At 31.7% G+C, this 20,851-nt stretch overlaps 1 long non-coding RNA gene across 1 annotated transcript; it reads left to right on the plus strand.

Moving 5' to 3' along the window:
- Window positions 1-1,384: 1,384 nt before the first annotated feature.
- LOC131845533 (uncharacterized) lies at window positions 1,385-17,470 on the plus strand. Its single transcript, XR_009357639.1, has 3 exons — window positions 1,385-2,666; window positions 17,048-17,184; window positions 17,271-17,470. It is a non-coding gene; the product is annotated as an uncharacterized LOC131845533 (long non-coding RNA).
- Window positions 17,471-20,851: the final 3,381 nt, after the last annotated feature.

Below are 20,851 nucleotides of genomic sequence, written 5' to 3' on the forward strand. Positions count from 1 at the left end.
ATTTTTGCGAAAAAATCTATATGCATTTCATATTCCAATAATACCCCTAAGATATTAACAATTTATTTGATTAAAAATCAAATAATAATAAAAAAATAACAATTTAAAACGAAAAATTGAAGCATTAGCTTCGATTTTTAGTCTTAAACTTTCAAGGTAAGAAAAAGGAAACGAAATATCATTATTTATACAATTTTTAGTATCATTAAACGTTTTATTATAATAAAAATGAAACGATGAGGATCCCAAAAAATGACAATCTTATTGTCTCAAAATTTAAACATTTATTTTACATTCGACTAGTTTTAAAATAAAGTACTAATAAAACGAAAACGATAATAAAAAAAATAATTACTACGTTGTAGTCTCAAAAACTAAAATATAAAACAAATATTGCGTTAATCTTTTAGTTTAAACAATTAAATGACGAACAATAATTACTTGCAATAATTTTCAGTATTAAAAACGATAAATTAAAACGCTGTTTATTAAAATCAATTAAAACACGTAATTTATGTAATCGATGGATTAAAAATCGATTAATATTACTATGAAAATCAAGTATTAGAAATTAATAATCGATTTAAAAATCGATTATTTTTTAAAATGCCTACCTTCTGCACTATTGTGTTCACGGATATTGGTGTTCTGTGATTGTGTTACATTCATACGTAATTTCATTTGTTATTCGGTTATTGTTAATTCATAATGTCTACATAGTTTGATCAAATTAAAATTAAAATTATTAATAAGTACTTTTATATTTATAAATCGTCTATCAACATCTTGTGGATATATACAAATATTGACTACGTATGTGATAAATATACTAAATACTTAATAATTCTTAACCTATGATTATGATAAAAGTACGGGTTTCTGATGTGTGGTAAGTATTTCTCTAATTTTATATATATATTTTTTAATAGTCACTAATTAATATACATGAAAAATATACACAACATATTTATAAAAAATATAATAACTACAAATATAAGCCGTCTAGAAATTTAACTCCGATGAGTTGAAATTTTAATGCTTTTGGTCTGTGAACTGTTTTGGTGTGTGTCTGTCCGTCGTAATCAGACGTAAATCCATTTTTAATTTTAATTAATATCCTTTTAAACATTTATGGTCACATTGTAATTATTTTGGTAATTTTCATCTTAATTTGTTTAAAAAATTTTTAGGTTGATTGCATCATTTTTTACTTTTAAAGAAGTTTAAATTTTGTTTCAAAATATGATCATATTAAGGTAGTATATTCTTTGATATTAAGCATCAATGTTTTTTATCTGTCATAATTATAACTATTAAGATGTGTTAATGTAGTCATGAATAATTATTTTCATACAGTGAATTTAAACATTTCAATCATCTTTATAACACATTTCTTTTGAATATGCCAAAAGTAGTTCCAATGAAAAATTATTTGTTTTTATTTCAATTAATCTGTTGCATAGCTAAATCAGACTTGCATCACTATTCACAAATTTTCTATGAATATGTATACCAATTTAATTAGGTATAAACACAATGTAATTGCAAGCAGTTGTTAGCATAGATTCATAATTTAAAAAAAATAAAAAAATAAATCAAGTTTTGTATGAAACTGTTGTTTTTAAAAAGCATTAGGGGATACTCATACATTTAATTTTTGCTCAGTTCACATAAGCACGGTGCTAACTCATGTAAAATGTAGTGATAATTGTTCTGTGAACTAAATAAGTTTGTCTTTCTATGTTCTCAAACTTATATTATTCTTTATTTCTGTTTAGAATCACATGGAAATACTACTGAAGATTAGGCTGTATGGTCTCATGCCTTTGCCTATCCACTTGTGGATAATATATACTACTACTTATATTATTCTGATGATGAGGGAGAAAATAAATAAAATAACTATATTATGTTAAATCTTTGCGAGTAAAAAATACATATTATCTTTTAGATAATAAATATATGAATATTATTTATTACAATAATTGTAAAATTTTCATTATTCTCTTTTTTATAGAATATATTGTGATAGTGTAATCAATTATTCAGGTTTTTATATTAATACTATATATATTATATTTTTGTGAATACTCTTTTATTCAATTTTATTAAAAAGAGTTTAAGGCAAAAAAGGGCTAAGTGGAATGTTTGATAATGTCTTTATTGTAGGAGAGATAGAAATAATATAGACAAAAAATTAGAGATTGTGTCAATTGTGTTCTGTCAGTCCTCAAAATATTATATGCAGTATTTAACACATTTTGAAAGATAGTGCCTTATTAATAATTATAAAAATGAAGTACTGTAGTAAAATCTAAATAAATGCATTAACATATTGATCATATTTATACATATACTACCTTAGCTATCTAGCTACCTTTTATAATGGCAAACTTTATAAAAAGTACCTATTTATGATACATTGATACATTTCATGTTAATTAAATTTATGACTAGAGTTATTTTGTGTAAACCATACAACAGTTTGAAACATCCATAAAAGCATAATTTTTTGTGTTTTGTGCATGCTATGCTTTGGACATCTCCACATGGACCAGTACCATTGGTTCATGCTTGCATATGCTAAGGAGTGGCCTGTGTAGCAGTGCAATGGACAAAAGTGATTAAGAGTTAGAGAAATTAATCCAATTTGGCACCTGACATAGGTATGTATATCTATTGAAACACAAACTATACTTTCAAGTGTATTAATGGCCATATATTTTTTAATAACTGATTGTGGTATCTCGTACCAACCTGCGGTAATGGCAAATTCTGATGGCACACTAATGGAAGATATGACCATGACATTCATCTACCTGAGCTGGCAGTTAGATGAATCTGACAAATACATAAAAATTTTATAGGACATGACATAGTACATTGTTAGCAAATAGGGTCATTAAACTATATTACTAATACTAATAGCATTTAAATACAGAACAAATTGTAGCAGTAATTTGCTCTTCTGCAATTTGTTTTGTTTGAATATTTCCATATTCTGTTATTTATATTAAACAATGGAAACAGCTGATACATATTTTTTACAATATTTGTTATTGGACAACAGTTACATGAGAAGACAAAATTTTAATGCACAAACCACAAGCACATGCACAAAACACAACCACACATCTATGTGTTGAGGCCCAGAGGGTGGGTGGTTTTATTATAACTTTTTTTCTTTTGTCTAATTCGTTGTTGTATTATATTAAATAGGAATGTACCTATATATATGTTAAAAAAATATGTGTGCGTAGACATAAAAAATGTAAACTTTTACGTCTTGTACTTATTTAAAACTTCTCTTGAGCTTTATACAGTATCTACAAAGATAACATACAGTACATGTGACGAATGTCTTCTCTATAATTGTACCTATAAATATCAATACCTATGTATGTACTATAAACAATTCAAACAAAAACACCATACCATGACCTTAGTTTAGAAGTTTTTTTTTATGGATAATAATGGAATGGTGCACCCGCCTACGCTAACGGTTTACGCTGGCGGGGCACCAGTGAAGGATGATAAGATGAGCATGAGGTCAGGTAAGTTAGCCCATCGTGATAAATTAATGAGGAATTTATCACGATGGTTTCCAGGGGGAACCGCGAGGTCAACCTGACATGGTACATTGCTAGCAATGGGGTCAACAGTCCTCATTACTAACGATCCCTTTCCCCCCTATTTTAGAAGTAGGTAAGCGGAGAAAATTTTAGACCAAAACAACGACTTTATTTTATACTATTTGTAAGTATGATATATACTGGTTGGAAGGGACAGGTGACAGGATACAAAAACAGCAATTCTCATAGGAAATGCACTACTTCCATATAATTAATTATTCCTAGTTTCGGCGCTACGCAATGTTTCTGAAATTTTACATCGTGACGACTGTGTGTGTGAGCTGCACACGACACGCGAATCTACATGGCACGCCTTATCTCTAATGTATGGACGCGTCATAATAATCGCGGTGTACTTAAAATAAAATCAAATTTATTGCATTACAACAAAACAACACATTACACTTTAGAGTTAGAATAAAGGGAATATTATCACATATTAGTGTAGTATTACATTTTTTTTATTACATATTATAATACATATTACATTATGCACTGGTGTCTTTGCTAGGTCATTATAATGGCTTGTATGAAGGATATCCAGATACAATCCCTAGGTGAAAATTTTGGCTGGACACGCAACAAGTCTAACAATCCGGACGTCGGCAACTCTTATTTCTATAGCAGACATAGGTGCTGCTTGTAGCATATGATCACTCGTTTATTTTATTTGAAACTAGCTGTTCTCGCGACTTCGTCCGCGTGGAAATTAACTTAATTTTTCTAAAATGAAAGATTTTTTAAAACAAAAGTTACTTCTTATTACATCAGCTACCTACTAATATGCCATTTCAGAGATTAGCCCGAAACAAACAGACAGACAGACAAAAATTGTAAAAAGTGTTGTTTTGGTGTTTCAATATTACAAACCGACACTCCAATTTTATTTATATGTATAGATATATGCCTGCGCTTACTTTAATATGAACCATACCTAATAATAAGCTAATTGTCATGCATCTAAATGTATTATATATATATTTATGATTACATTTCTGTGTTTAAACATGTATAAAGGTAACCACCGAATACCGGTCTTAACCTGTTAATCGGGCAAGACGCATAAATGCGTCAGGCGTAATCAATATCCGGTACGGGATATAGGACATGTGAATACATACGTCCTCGAAAATATGTTTATATACATCCTATATTTTCGTCGTCGTCCGAATTGTTGGGTAGCATTATGTATTAATAATTGTTTTAAAATATATCACACAGAAATTAAGTTTTGAATTTTTATATGTACCTATTGTGTAATTCTATTTTGTTTACGTGCTTTTACTTGTTTTGTGATTCCTTTTGTTATTCAAAAATATTAATAAACGATAATATATTTAATAGTTTTTAATTTATTTTATGTATAAATTTAAATGTAGAAATATGAAATGACGGTCTCCGGGCGTGACGTATTGACATGTCCTAGCGAAACAATACGAGCCCTGTACATGTTGCATAATTTGAACGGGAACTTCCCGGTTAACAGGTTAATATCTCCTACACAGCATTTATATGTGAGTGGAGGAGATATATTTGATACAAATACATTAGTTACTAGTACATTGGTACTCCAAAATGTTTTATTGCATTTATATTGTAATGTGTGTTATCATCAAATAAACATATTTTCATTATTTTTAATCGGGTTTCATTATTAACAAAATGCCATTCCTAGTTAGTATCATTCCATAATATTGTCATCATCGCTTCACTGTTTAGTACGGTACAGAGCCCATACGTTAAATTCGCGATTAAACCATTGCAACAGAAATAGTAATAAAAAAACAACCAAGCAGGGTTTTATTTTGATTGTACTATTTTACCACAAATAATTTTAGCGGCGCAGTAATTATAGTTATACTACGTAACTTCTTGCTATAGCCCAATTTACACTCAGCCCGAGTGGGCAGGGAAGTGTGCGCCAGAGTGTAAACAGGATACTTCCCATGCCATTGGCGCTGCTACTTGCGCTGCCCGGCGCTTCCTTGATTGCCGTTTTTCCGTGCTCGAGTCAAAGGTCTGGCAGCGTGTGTTTACATTCAGCCCTCTCGCTCAGTTGTCACCCGGCAATATTTCCGGCACCGCGAGTGGCAGGGGAAGCGGCTGAATATAAACGTAGCATTTGGATTGGTTTTATCGCGAATTGAATTAGATACGCTCCCACATGGAAGTTCTCCGTACTGTACAGCGCGCCATCTATGTTTTTTAAGCGGAACTTTCATAACGAATATAGTTATGCTATAAGCAAGCATGGATACTTGATTCCATACATCTAATCATGTAAGCATGGTATGAATAAAAGGGTACCAAGTATGTTCATATCTATAACAGAGGTCTCTGTGAACATTCCGATGAGTTATTTTACTGCACAGCATTGGTATTCTGTAAGCATTATCAACTAATTTCACTCATCGCTTCACTCAAGGCACTAGTATCCATTTGTCAATATAAAGTGCCTACTGAGTACTGAGCTATCGAGTTTGCCTACATTTCTAATAAAATCATCAGTGCCTGTTTTACCTCCATCCCGCAAGTGGCGCTGCAGTCGCTATCGAGTTTTACAGAATACCACTATACAATCTCACTTCGGATTCCGCTTTCGAATTCCTAAGTGTCGCTTACAAAATAGCTCTCTCTCTCTCAACAGGTAGCAGTAGCTTGTACTTTATTATTGTACGATACATGGTGCATTCGCCTCACGGGTTACTTTGACGTGGCACCAAAAGAGTATGATAGCCAGGGGTAATAGGAAATCATTTTTATATCTTACTTTATATTATAATGTGGAAGTTTGTGAGTGTGGATGGATAGATGGATGAATGGATGTTTGTTTTCACGCCTAATCTACTGAATGGATACTATTATATTACTGTAAAGTTTTTATCAAAATCCGTTCAATAGTATTTGACATCTAACCAACCCATCTATCCATCCATACTCACTTTCTCGTTTATAATATTAGTAACATTATGTGTACAATAGTAAAGATATATATTTTAATTAATTTATTTATTTGCTTCAGGCAACTCAATATTATTTATACAATAATATTGGCCCAAATTATATACCTTATGGACTAAAACTAAAACTAATATATATATAAAATACAAGCTGGGACCAGCTTGTATTTTTGACATATAAAATGAAATTGCTATTAAAAAATAAGAAGGTGAAAATTTAGGGTTGTATGTATTTTTAATGCCACATTATAAAATAAAAAAGTGTCAAAAAACTAAAAAAATGTTAGGGATGGACAATCCTTGTCGCTTAGGGGTATGAAAAATAGCTAGTAGCCGATTCTCAGACCAACTAAATGTGCATAAATATTTCATAAAATTCGGTTAAGCCGTTTGGGAGGATTATGTTAACTGACATTGTGACACGAGATATATGTACCTTCTTATATATAAAATTCTCGTATCACAATGTTAGCAGCCATACTCTGAAACGGCTTTACAGATTTTCATGAAATTTTATATGCATATTCAGTAGGTGTGAGAATCGGCTACTATCTGTTTTTCATATATTTATTATGTGTCATTAAAAAATTCATACAACCCTAAATTTTCACCCTTCTACCACCAACCCCTATTTTTTATAGCGTTATATGGCAAAACAACGTTTGCCGGGACAACTAGTAAGATATAATATAGATAGTGCTAAAGCAAATTAGCAAATATGCTTTAACACAAACGGAAATGAAAACCTATGGTATTTGTCAGGCGCTTGTGGCATGTTTCTTATCACATCGATGATAACATTGCGATAACATGTTGAAGTTGTCACTGGCTGCGTTGTGACGCAATAGAAAAATGTATAACACTTGTGACATTTTAATTAAATGAAACAAATCAAATTATTTCACACTCTGCTAAATAATTTTCATTATACCAAGTTTCACCCGGTACTATAGTATATATATGTAATGTATGGTAGATGACAAAATTATGTTAATTTATCATGAAATTTTAAATTATCATTCAAATTATTCTAACAGTAAGTTTGTAGACGCGTTCAGGTCTGGGATCAGGGCTGTGTCTGTATTATTGTATTTTTATATTGACCCATTTTTCAGGAATTTTTTACTATAACAGTTGTTCGTTACCATGGATACTTTCATATCCATGCGGCTACCCTTCCGACTGTATGATAGGGGGAAATGGGATCATTAGTAATGTGGATTGATAATCTTATTGCTGCTAATTTTCCATGTCAGGTTGACCTCCACGCGGTACCCCCTGGAAACCATTCTCATAAATTCCTTACGAATTTGTCACGATGGGCTAACGGACCTGATGAGCATGGGGATGAGCAAGAGGCTCATCCTATCATCCTCCACTGGTGCCCCGTCAGCGTAAACCGGCTGGCGGTCCACTCAGTCTACAATAGTATCCGTCAGGCAGATGTTGGCTTACAGCTGCTTCATAAGTCTTTCCGTGGGTTTGTAGTGCCTTAGACCAGTAACATCGTAACTGCCATGCGCATGCTATCATCCTTCACTGGTAACCAGTTAGCAAAAACCGTTAGCGCAGGCATGTTCATATACAAAAAATATTGCTGAAGTTAGTTTTTCAAGATAGCAGATTTAGGTATCAGATTTAATTGTAGGACAGCACAGCAGTCAAGAGACTAATCTCAATATATATTATATGCCCATTAATTTTTGAAGTATTCTTTTAAAACTGAATCATGATTAAATCGACTTAATAAAATACTTTATAATCAATTCATGTTTGTAAAATATATTATTTAATTATAATATTTTACAAACATGAGTTGGAGGTAAAATAAAATAGGGGACGAAAGTTTATACGTTCAATTCGTCGTTCGTCGTCTATTCGACGCGGACGAAGTCGCGAGCACAGCTATACACAAATATGCATCAGCCGGATAGAAGAATAAGTATACTGTTTACAACATAAGTATATGTAAAAATAATAATCATTTATTATGAAAAGAAGGAAAATATTATACTAAGAAATTAAATTAAACTTATGGAATAATGTATGTATATATATATTTATAATTATAATATATATTAATCTAATATTATAATTACTAAAGGAAGATTTAAATTCGAAAATCACAAACAAATCGACAGTCTGTTTTTTCCGTATAACGAATATATCCGTATAGTCCGGTACGTTATTTGTTAACCCAATTAAAATCACATTTTTACTTGAAAATTGTTACAAAGTCTCAAATTTGATTAATTTGTAATTGTAACATTACGTTCTGTACTGAAATTTCAGCCAACATGACTAGTATCTGTGACTCCACAAATGAAGTAACGAGCCTAGCCACTATACGGGGTTTTCTTACTGTCGGTATAGGTTTACGGTACCCCAAAATTAGACAGTACAAATAATATAATTTAATTCTAATAGTTCCTATTCAATTAGAGAGTGTTTATATTTGTAAACAGATAATATGAACCAAATAAATCAATTAGTAAATATATGTTCATTAACAAATGATCTAATAAGTAATGCTAGTATAAAAGAAATTTGGATTGGTCTGAGTTGTATTATATTATTGATAAGAGATAAGGTAACATCCAGTCGTTCTGTTTAGTTGAATCAAATACGCAGCCAAGAATGCTTGGAAAGTACAGTGTTCTTATATAAAGGTATTTTTAAATAAAGTACTTAACTAACACACTATGACTAATCTCGAATCATTAGAACATATTCGCAATTAATGTGCGTCTACATATCAGTGCTGTGAGGCGTGTCGGTGGATAAAGTTTGTTGGAGGCTTGGAACAAAACATGGTGACGTTTGGAGGAGCGTAGCGGTCATCAATGACCTTTAATTGTTCCCCTTTCATTCTTACTGTGAGTATGTAATATTATTATATCTGTGCTTTGAATAACCACTTCTTATACTAATACCAGTCGTTACTCGAGACTTCGTCCGCGAGAATTAAACTTTTTTTAATTAAATTAAATGTAATGTTTATATATACAATTTCTAAAATAAAAGTAGCCTAAGTAGAATATATATGTTAAAATTTATTCTCATATAAGCTGTATGCGCGACTTCGTCCGTGTGGAATTTTGCTTTTTTTTTATTTTATTAAATAAAATATACTTTCTAATATAAATAAAAGTAGCTTAAGTATAATATATTCATATGTGTTTTAATTTATTCTGACTGAGTGAACATAAAAATGTACACAAGGCATTAGTAGACTGCAGACATTCGATCTTTCAGGACGTATTATTATTATAATAGCCTTATTTAATTCCTTAATATTTTAAACATTATACAATATAATATTAAATGCTTACGTAAATATTATATTATAATTTAATTTGTGCACTATTTTTTGTATTTTATTTACAGAATCATTGACATACCGATTGTTACCTATTATACGAGTAACTTCTAATAAAGCTGCTAATTTGTACCGTCTTTAAGTAGATCAGTTCCGACTTTTTTTTGGTTGCTAAAGTTGTTTCTGTCTACTTAAAAATGTGTCCACATTAATCAACAGAATAACAACGAGAATTTCAGGATATTGTATACACATAAGGACAATGCTGGACTGAAAATGTAACTTGAATCGTTTTTAAGTAGGTCCCGTCCGACTTTAGTCCTTAAGTAAAGTCGATAGGGTCTACTTTAAAACGTGTCAAGTATAATCAACAAAGATGTTTGCAGTTTTTTTGTGTTATCAACCGTACCTACCTATTCATGATCTACGTCATATACAGTCAACCGTCCTACAACGCGGTGAGTGCGTACCGCGTTGTATTGAAACCGCGCTATAAGAAACTCGGATTTAACCGTACAAACCAGGCTAATTCGTAGCGCGTTCTATGGAAACCGTCTACCGCGTTGTATGGAAACCGCGCTACAAGAGACTCAGAATAAGTACAAATCACATCATTCGTACCGCGTTATATGGAGACCAATAAATACAAAAGACAAGATAAATTATAAATTATTTTTATTGAATTGAAGAGTATGAACTCTTCAATTCAATAAAAATAAGGAAATTATGAAAAAAATGAAACAAAAACTAAACTAAAAAACTGTTTTCCAACAAAAACAAAAGAAAGACTTTTGTAAAATGATGTAATCTTTCAACACTCATCCTCACTGTCAGATATGAGTCGCCTAACTCGCCTTCTTTTAATGGGCAAAATGTCTTCCCTATGATTGATCTTCACATTGGTTTTAAGCGGCTAAGACATAAGCAGAACGTAGTTTTTCTATAGTTCACGCGACAATGTAGTCAAAAGATCACATACATCTTTCATGTTACAGTTTCGTTAGACACACACACGCATGGCACGCTGTCGATGCGAAACTATTTAGTTAATAGAAGTGGAAGATAGCGCATGAGGAGCCCCACCCGTGAACCACGCTGATATAAACATATCCAGTTAAAACCATTCATTGGGTGCACGGAAAGAACTGATGGGACGTTGTTGAACGGAAACCGCGCTGTAACAGTACCGCGTTATAGGAGGGCTGTCGCAATTTCAGCTCCGCGTTATATGGAAACCGCGTTCTGAGAGTACCGCGTTATAGGAGGGTTGACTGTATTTATACTATAAGAAGGTAACGGCGTTATGCGGCGATACGCCGACGGCCTCGCGCTTGAGGGGGCCTCGAAATATTTTTAATTATTTAAAATTTATTTATACCTTTTTATTAATTTTCACACGGTTGCGCGAGTAAAGAGAGTGATTAGTAAGTACTTTACGGGATTTAAATATATCCAATTGTTAAATAACAATTAGAATCATGCTCACAGTTCCCGTCAGTACAGCTTCCGCTGAGAGAAACTTTACAAAGTTACAATTCATTAAGACCTAATTGAGAAGCACAATGACAAGAGATATATGCGCTATCAGTTCTATCAGTTGATGCTGAAAAAGCGGCTAGTGTTAGCTATGACGTAATCCTAAAAAAGTTCAGTGTCTACACATAAGGACATTGCTGGACTGAAAATGTAACTTAAATCGTTTTTAAGTAGGTCCCGTCCGACTTTAGTACTTAAGTAAAGTCGATAGCTTCTACTTTAAAACGTATCATGTACGATCAACAAGCAATGGTATTTGCAGTTTTTTGTGTCATCAAATATATTCGTGGTTTACGTCATACATTTATACTATCAACAAGAAGGTAACCAGGTTAAGCTTAATTACTTAAATAAGAAGATATCTTCGTAATGTTGATTAAATCTGTTATTTAATTAAATCTGTTATCTCAATAAGATTGGATAATTTAAAATCTTGTAAAGAGAAACTATGAAACTTTTTTGTAACAAATTATTAGGGCATATTGTGTGGCATAAGATACCTGGTTATACAGTAGTGTGTTTATCTGTGAATATATGGGTGTGTATTATAAATTAGTATTAAGTTTTGCGCTTTTGCTGCAGACAAACTGCTGAGCAGTTTTACGACTTGTTGTTTATATTTTATTATTGTATAAATGTGTGTGTAAATAAATAAAAAAAAACAGCTTTACTTAAAAATGTGGCAATAATAAGATTACAACAAAGTTTTAGAAGTTATCAACATAAAGGCTGGACTGAATATGTTATCTTGAGTCGTTTTTAAGTAGGTTCCGTCCGACTTTTGTTCCTAAATAAAGTCGCCCGGGTCTATTTAATGTCGTATCAAGTACACTCAACGCGCAACGATTTTTGTCAAATACTAACAAAAAGTTAATGTTTTCAGTCGTTAAGGCAAATAAAAGATATTTAAAATTTAGCCGTAAATTGTACATCAGTTCAAAGTTATATCGCCCATTCGATCCCGACCTGTCACAAATGCAAACTGACCGGCCGGCATATATTTAAGTGTATTTAATAATAATATGTTTTATAATATTATTGATATAGGTTTGTTGATGTTCCTGTAATTTTATGAAGAAACGATTTTTGATCCGTTTTAAGTAGATATTGTCCATCTTTTGTTTTATTAAAGATGGTCATGTTCTACTTGCAATGTGTCAAATACTGTCAACGAGAAGACAACCAGTTTGATAATTGGAAAATAAGATCCTACAACAGATAAGGTAATTTAAGATAATGGTGTAGTTATAAATTAGACAAATGAGTTTTGACTATCAACATATAATAATTTATAACTATTACCTGTAATACGATGTACAATGATGTTATATCTCCATATTCTGTCATTTCACAATTTATCTCCACCCCTCCGATCGAACCTCCATTCAATTCAAACGGGGATCGAAATTACGGCTGAGCCGAGGTTTGAAACCCCAGCGGTTTAGCACACCACCTTACTTGAGATGGTCGCAGGTTCAATTCTTGGCACGGCTGTATTCATGATCATTGTGTGTATCGGTCTGGGTGTTTTCTAATATGTATGTATATATATATATGTCAATTATCTAGTACCCATAGCACAATCTTAACTTGGGTCTAGATGGCGCTATGGAAATTATCGTAAAAAATAAATTAAATATTATTAAAAATAAAGTTGCTCTGTTGATTAAAAAAATCTTCAACTTTGATGTAGAGTAATTGATTGTTAGATGTATTTTATTGTAATTGTAGTCGCCCAGTGGTCCATAAATATTACAGAAAAATTAGGAATAAACTTCGGTACAAAATATGTACATGTTTTATAATTATTCTTTTACAGGTTTATTGATGTTCCTGTAATGATACGAAGAAACGACTTTTGATCCGTTGTAAGTAGATATTGTCCATCTTTTGTATTTCTAAAGATGGTCATCGTCTACTTGCAATGTGTCAAATACTATCAGCGAGAAGACAACAAGCACATTAACTGTTGAACAGGAAGATATCTTTGTCGTAATGTTAATTATATATGTAACTAGCTACTCGCCCCGGCTTCGCACGGGTGTACTTATATATATAAATCTTCCTCTTGAATCACTCTATCTATTAAAAAAATCCGCTTCAAAATCCGTTGCGTAGTTTTAAAGGTTTAAACATACATAAGGACAGACAGCAACAACGACTTTGTTTTATACTATGTAATGATTATGTAAGTCGAATTCGTTAATTTAAAATAATGATATAAATATTGTTTAGGATAACTTAATGTAGCTTAGCGTTTCTACATCATTATTGACAGTAGATATTCAGCACATCAACGGCAAAACCGGAGTTGAAGACAGTCGCCGTTGACGAAATCGGTCGGGATGACATCATCATCATCATCAGTAGATATGAAGAAAGAAGAAATGCAATCTTGTATCGTTTATAAGTAGACTGTGTCCGACTTTTTTTACATTTAAAGCGTCTCGCGTCTGCTTATAAATACGTTACATGAATGTCGTCAGATATATAATCATTTGCAATCGTTATTATCATTTCATATTGTTTAAATTACCATTTTTAGATACTAATTACCCGGCCAGTGTACTTACTACATGTTTGTTTATAGGATATAGAGTTTTATAACCGAAGTTATATCCTAATTTAATGATAAATATTATCGACCCATTGATGGTTATAATAAATACGCAAAGATTATTAAAATAACGCAAATTAAAAAAAGTATATTTATTACTTATGGCAGTAGTTTATGATATAGTAGCTTTACTTGCGGTTTCATCCTCGTGAAATTAAGAGCCTATATGTTATTCTGAAGTATAAGCTATATTGCTGTAAAGTTTCTTAAAAGTCCGTTATAGTTTTTGCGTAAAACAGTTACAAACTCACAAACTTTTCCATTTATAATAGAATATATTATTAGTTAGTCAGTAAAAATGTTGATATTTTGTTTTAAAAATATTTGTGTTTTTTTTTTCAATTAAAAATAATCCTATGTACATTCTAATACGTCTAAGAACATGAGTACAAAATTCCATGATGATTGGTTCAGTAGTTTTTGCGTGAAAGTGTAACAAACATCCCTATTTTCACATTTATATTATTAGTAAGAATTAAGATTAAGATATGTAGTTAATATATGAAACTTTTTTGTAAAAGTAACCTCCACGATGGTTCCAGTCATTGTTAGGTCTCCCATCGGCGTGGATACATCCGCCGTCAACGGTGGCTGAGCAAAGAGTGGTTCTGGTGCGCTCTGGGCGGTAGGGTAATAATGCCTGTGGGTAATCATTACCTTATTGGCGAATGGTCCGACAAGATAGGTAGCCAATAATCTACTGCTTATTCGGAAAGCTGTCTCATCACAAGAAGCACGACCAAGAAACTTGTATGTTGTCTTTTAAATAATTTTATTGTTACTTTACATTTTTAAGTTGAAGTGTATGAAAACAAACTACTACAAGCACTAGTTCAATTAAGTAATCAAATAGAGAAAATATTGAATATTCAACCAACTGGTTAAGTATATAAATAAGAGTAAATTTGGTGTCTGTTATGGTTAGAAATAAATAAATTTTCTGTTATTTTTCCCTGTTCATTCTCTTGTTTGTTATTTTTCTTTTCATTTGTTATTGGTGAGTCAGGTTCGGTGGATTCTTTAATCCACAGCCGGACAAGTACTTCGGTGCCACTGACTAGCATCTGGAACTAGTCGCAATTCTAACACGAGGTATCACGAATCTCACTTTAATTTTTTAAAAATTTGATTATGTCGCGGGTAACAGCTAGTATGGATTTATTTTTACTTTACATATACATTTTTTTAACAATATGAGTATATGAGTCTGTGTCAAATACATGGTAAAATAATATTAATTAGCAGTGCAATTTATTCCTCCCTCATATTTATTGTAAACAATTATTAATTCTATATGTATAACTAACTGTTGCATCTTTGTTTCCGTTGAATTTAATTAAATTAAAATAAATAAGAATGTTTAGCAGAGTTATTGATGTAGTGCACAGTGGAATAATTTATATTAAAGATGTTTTACTTTTAATAATCATTTTATTTAACCATTTTACAACAACTTAGTACAATACTCCTACATTACAGAAACTAGAGAGAATGTATAGACAATGAGTTACAGATTAGTAAATCTTTCTGTATCACCACAGATTATACTGTAACAAATAACATCTCTTGAATAAAGGTAGCCTAAATTATTACTTCGGTATACCTAACGTTAGCTATTTACTTTCATTTGAAAGTTCCGCCAAAATCGGTATAGCCGTGTAATAAATGAAACCATTTATTAGCAAGACAGATTTATTTATTATACAGACAGACAGATATAAATATTTTAAAATAAAAATCTCTTACCCCAAATTACAAACAGACACTTCAACTATATTTATTTGTATAGGATGATAGTTTTTAGTTTTGTTCCATTGCTTAAGGTAAGACACACAGACACCTTAATTACATGCCTTAACTATATGAATATACCTACTAAAATATTCAACTGGTTGACCTATTCCTAGTACCTAATAAGCCTTAATAAACTGCAGTAACATATAATCAATTTACCATTTTTATTTTAATACAGTTATCAGGAAGCTAGCTACGAGCTCCTTATAGCATGCCATAAACAGAACTGCCCTGCTAAGGGTACTACGAGCTCCTTATAGCAGGCCTGCTACAGGATTGTTTTCATAAACCGTTCACCTTTTTTTTTGTATGAACATTTTGAAACAATTCGTACCATGACGTCACATTTGACAGCATCTTAACGATTATTGCACGGCTGTTATGTCAAATAAGGCAATCTTGAAAAAGTTACTAGAGTAACTTACGAGTAACTTTTACAGAATTGTTTTCTGTTTTTAAGTGGATATTTGAGTATCTACGACCATATTACATAGCATTATTATCATTTTAACAAGTGGCAAATATGAATGGCGCTTCAATATTGGAATTATTAAAATAGAGGTTTTTTGTATACAAAAACTCGGATATGATACAAAGTGTTAAAATCGTGCGATGGACATGTTATAATACTTTAAATATCTTACTCAGTTTAATATCGTAATATAATATAATGTATTATAGCTATACGACAAGTACCTATGATAAATATTTCAAAATTCAAAATTTCAAATTTTGAATTTTGAGCGAACATTGAATGGAGACAATAAATAGGCGAAATTAATAACCCTTTCGTATCAAAGGATGGAGAATTTATAAGTGAATATAGGTAGAAAAAATTATTAACTTTTTATATATATTATTAGGCAGTAATTTATAATTATTATTTTCAAATTTCGTTTACAGTACTGCTACTGTGCTAGCTGATGTATATAATTAATTTTATTAAGTGATTACCAAGAATTTCTACTTGCTTCATTCAATTGTATTAATATAGCATCCATACTTTCCACCCACTGCAGTTATATAGGTATAATATATAACTGACCATTAACATTGTATATTATGTATTTTTATTCATGATTATTTATAAGTAGGATAAAGCATTTAGCACTTTAATGAGATAAATAGCACTATGTGGTAAATATTTATAACATATAACCTACTAATGTATAATATATTGTTTTTACAGATTTGTAATGCTGGTCAAGATATTATTAGTGTGGTTGCTAATCATCCAGGAGCATGCCATGATTCCTTTATTTGGAATAATCATCTGCTATGATCACACTTGAAAACTACAACTGAGGCAATATGGCTTTTAGGAAGGTATTAATGGAGTCATTAAAATAAAAATTTTAGTGGTATATTTATTAAAAATAATAGATATATTAAAACAAATATCTTTATTACAGGTCCACAGAAGAGTTTCAACAACAGGCTTTGATGTAACCAACTGTAATATCTCTTTAAGAATCAGTAGAGCAGCAAAATCCTGAATTACAGGTGGACTTTTCAGCAGGCTACTGAAACAAATAATATTTTACATAATAATAACTTAGGATACAATACATAACATTTGCTTAATGATTTCGTATATGATTTAGACCTCTATATACTTTAGTATTTGTAAATACTATACTATACTCTAAATATTTCTTTCATTATTCTTTTTAGGTTTTGCTATTGTGTTAAGTTAGAAAGAAACACATAATATATATAACTTTATAATTAGTATTATAAAAAAATAGAAATGTATGAATTAACTATGAATGCTTGTATCGAGAATAAAATATATGTATCATTATATCACTTTATTACACATCTACATTACCTTCCAAATTAATGTCCAGTCAAATCTCCTTCCCATTTCCTTCCTCACTGGTCATGTTTTGTGATGAGCCAGCATTAATAGGAGCTAGACTGTAGAACCTAAAAAATAAAATTCTATGATATACATACACCTAATTTTAACCTTAGAATTATTTAAAAAAATTGTGTAATAAATACAGGTATTATAAGTTAAGTCAAGTGAAATATAGCATTTGCCTCGCTTACAAATGGTTGTACACCAGGATAAATTTTCACTTAATATGGTGAGAAACTTCAGTTCAATTTCTGATAATTCCTCACTTATTGCAGGCCTACATTTGGCATCTCTTATGAGGCGATTGTTTCTTTTATTTTTCCCTTCGAGTTCACACAGTACTAGAAGAAGATTTGTTTATATACACCATAATTAAAGGATTTAGAAATAGAATAGTCTAAGGTATCTCTCATTATGATTTTCATACCTTAAACCATTCAGGTACAGATTTAACAGATCCCTCAGCTATTAACTTAACCTAACCTTCAATTAAGAAGCGACTCTTAGCCACATACATTTCGAATCAAATGATCTCATCTCGAGATTGAGTGGATTTGTTATTCCGTACTGCAATATTCTTAATATTAATTCAGAAATTCCCACAAATGTAGTTGAATGTAAACTCGTCGTCTACTTTGCTGTATTTCTAAAACTATGAACATAAGGAATATTATTTTTAGTGTAACAATAATATTGTAGAGAGTGTAGAAACTCATGGTATATTTTTTGTTTAAGTAATTTTTATTCAATATATTCCTTTAAAAAGGAATAGTTTCCGGTGTGCTAAACCTCTTATAGACTGAGGCAGTCAATAATGTGATGCTTTTGTTTGATATTATTAATAAATATATAACATACAGCATGTTGGTCCCCACCGATATTTTGACCACCTTCGTGAGGGAGGACTACTAGCAGAAGGGAGTGGTGCATCGACGCTACCATGGCAGGTTACCATCGTCAGTACTGTTGACCACGGTTGACCGTGACAGTGACCACGGTTATAATATATACTTTATTATTATTTCATGTGGATATTATAAATTACTCATAGATGAGTACTTTTTTATATTATTAATATGAGTAATTTTTTATACATTCTAAATGTAATATGTAGGTAAATAACATATCAATAATATATTATTTACGTACGTAGGTATTAGGAAGATAACCAAATAATAGGTTTAGTTATATGTCCCGAAGAAGAATCGGTGGTGATTCTTAAAATGCATGTTAAGTGCTGGTTTAATTCATAGATAAACTTCACTATGGGCTAACTGACCTAACCTAGCATTGTCCACTGGTGCAAACAAGTCTCGATTGTGTTCGCTATGGTAATCGTTATCCCCTAAATTCTGCTCAAAATTCCGGCTTTGAAGAAAAAATCCCCAATAAATAACATGTTTAGCATTATTTAAATTATTAACCGGGTCTTAACACGAATAATTTTATGGCAAATAAAGGTATTTACCTCTCTCGACGTTTCGACTAGGTTGCACTAGCCGTAGTCACGAGCTGACCACGGCTAGTGCAACCGAAATAGTCGAAATTTTAAGACCCGGTTACTAATTTAAATAATGTATGTATATTAAACACGAAAGTTTAAAATGTTTAGCATTACCTACGGCTATATTTTAGAGTGGTGTATAAAAGTAACATGTAGTGTATAAATAAACCGTGTGTTTTTAAATGATTTATATCATAGTACTGTTTGTAATTGTAAGTATATAATAAAGTTGTTATTATAATTACAATTTTGTTTTTTAATTATTTTCTCAAATTTTGACTGACGACCTTCCTCATCGCTAGGTTTTAAATGATAGTAATAAAATACTAAATATTACAATTTTACATTTGTACTATCTCACATCTAGTCTAGCTGCCAATGACCTTGTTCTGTATTTAAGCTGTATTTAGGGTTACAGATATAGGTATTTTACAAGGTGCATGATAACTACGTGGGTCATGAGTCCACATTACTACCAATTCCCTTCCCTCTATAAGCAATGATTTTTTTATGGATGATAATGGAATGGTGCAACCGCCTGCGATAACGGTTTACGCTGGCGGGGCACCAGTGGATAATAAGATGAGCATGAGGTCAGGTCAGTTAGCCCATCGTGACAAATTAACCAGGAATTTATCACGATGGTTTCCAGGGGGAATCGCGTGGAAGTCAACCTGACATGGTACATTGCTGGTAATGGGTGACCCCACAAGTCCACATCACTAATAATTCCATTTCCCCCTGTAAGCAATGGTTACCACTTACCATATTTTATCTGTGCCATAAGTTACATAAAAAAACTAAGCAAAGAAAAAACAAATGTTGCTTTTGAGAAGGTTTAAGAAAAAGTTTGTCTATTTATTGGCAAATCTGTTATTTATTACATTGATAATGTACCAAATACAACTGAGTTCAACCGACCCGCCTACATATATCACAAAGGCGACAGACAAGCGTCAATAAGGAAGGAAGTAATCGTTTAGTGTGCTCCGACCCTAATCGAGTTAAATCACCACAATGCTAAGAAGTGGTGAATGAACTCAGGATTTCAATTCAGAAATACATTGTTGCTATGCCTTTTAAAGCGTGGAAAATTTTCACCACCAAAGCCCATCCAACAGCAGATGGGATAGGATTTTATCCCTGAAAATGGGGCTGCCTTGGTAGTCTAGCGGTTTAGCACAACGCTTTACTTCCGATGTCGCAGGTTCGATTCCTCGTACGGCATAAACATTTGTATTCGTGAGTATGATTGTCGGTCTGGGTGTTTTACCAAAAATTATGTATCTATTTGTATCAGTGGTCGTGGGTGTTACCCATAACACAAACTTTGCTTAGCATGGCGCTGTGTGATTGGTCCTGAAATATTAAATATCATAATATTACTATGGTTTTACCGAGGTATACTGTAAAAACACTGCAAGGGTGACTCAATTTCATACATTTCAGCCGCCAAGCAGCTTGTTTTGTGAGATGGCTTTCGGTTGTAGGAAGAAAAAGGTAATGAAATTACAGAATAAGATGTATGATATCTTATTCATCCGAACATAAGAGTAGTATCACGAGCATCACATGATAACGTGAAATTCGTTGTGTTATTCATGTATCGTATAGGCGACGGTTTA

This window comes from Achroia grisella, unplaced genomic scaffold (assembly GCF_030625045.1).
Source record: "Achroia grisella isolate CSIRO2021 unplaced genomic scaffold, CSIRO_AGI_Agris_v1 utg474, whole genome shotgun sequence".
Lineage (NCBI taxonomy): Eukaryota > Metazoa > Arthropoda > Insecta > Lepidoptera > Pyralidae > Achroia > Achroia grisella.